A 953-nucleotide genomic window follows, 5' to 3' on the forward strand; every position below is an offset into this window, starting at 1 on the left:
TTAAACACACATAATTAAAATACCTGTCTTAATATCTGTTGGACTATATCATAGACTAATGCCTACACATGTGTACACTCTAGAAGCTTGATTATTGGGTGTTTGAAGTGATTTATGGATATTTTTTAATCTGAAAGTGCTGTGTCAGGAATATAGTAAATTAAACACAATAAAATGGAAATACAATCAGTGTACATTATATACAGTTGCACTGTTCATTGGAAACTATATGCCAGCATCACTATCTGTCTGCCTGTTTATCCATCCATCTCACTCTCTCTCTCTCTTTCTTTCTCTCTCTCTCTCTCTGTGTGTCCTTTTTGCCAGGATGAACTGAAACTGAATACCATTTATTGTTTGTTATATGCACATTGATTTGCGGATGAATTTCTTCAAGACTGTTTAAATATGTTTCCAAGGATACTTTTCCGATCAAACAACAAACAGAGAAACTGTCAAGTATCCAAATTTATTTTCCACGTGATCAAAAGGAGAAACAATCTACTCAGACATAATTTAGCAAAATGTCACGTCCATGAACAGAATAAAATTGTGCGATGCTGTTCAAGTCTCATCAAACTCCTTCCCTTCACATGAGCAAATAAACATAAGTCTATCTACATCACTCTCTAGGTGTGTATGTCCTACTCCCCCCCCCCCCCCCTTCCACCATCTCCCCACTGTCCTACTCCCCCCTTCCACCATCTCCCCACTGTCCTACCCCCCCCCCTTCCACCATCTCCCCACTGTCCTACTCCCCCCACCTTCCCTTCCACCATCTCCCCACTGTCCTACCCCCCCCTTCCACCATCTCCCCACTGTCCTACTCCCCCCCCTCCACCATCTCCCCACTGTCCTACTCCCCCCACTGTCCTACTCCCCCCCCACCATCTCCCCTACTCCCCCCACCTTCCCTTCCACCATCTTCCCACTGTCCTACTCTTACCCTCACC

The sequence above is a fragment of the Babylonia areolata genome, chromosome 31, assembly GCF_041734735.1.
Source record: "Babylonia areolata isolate BAREFJ2019XMU chromosome 31, ASM4173473v1, whole genome shotgun sequence".
Lineage (NCBI taxonomy): Eukaryota > Metazoa > Mollusca > Gastropoda > Neogastropoda > Buccinidae > Babylonia > Babylonia areolata.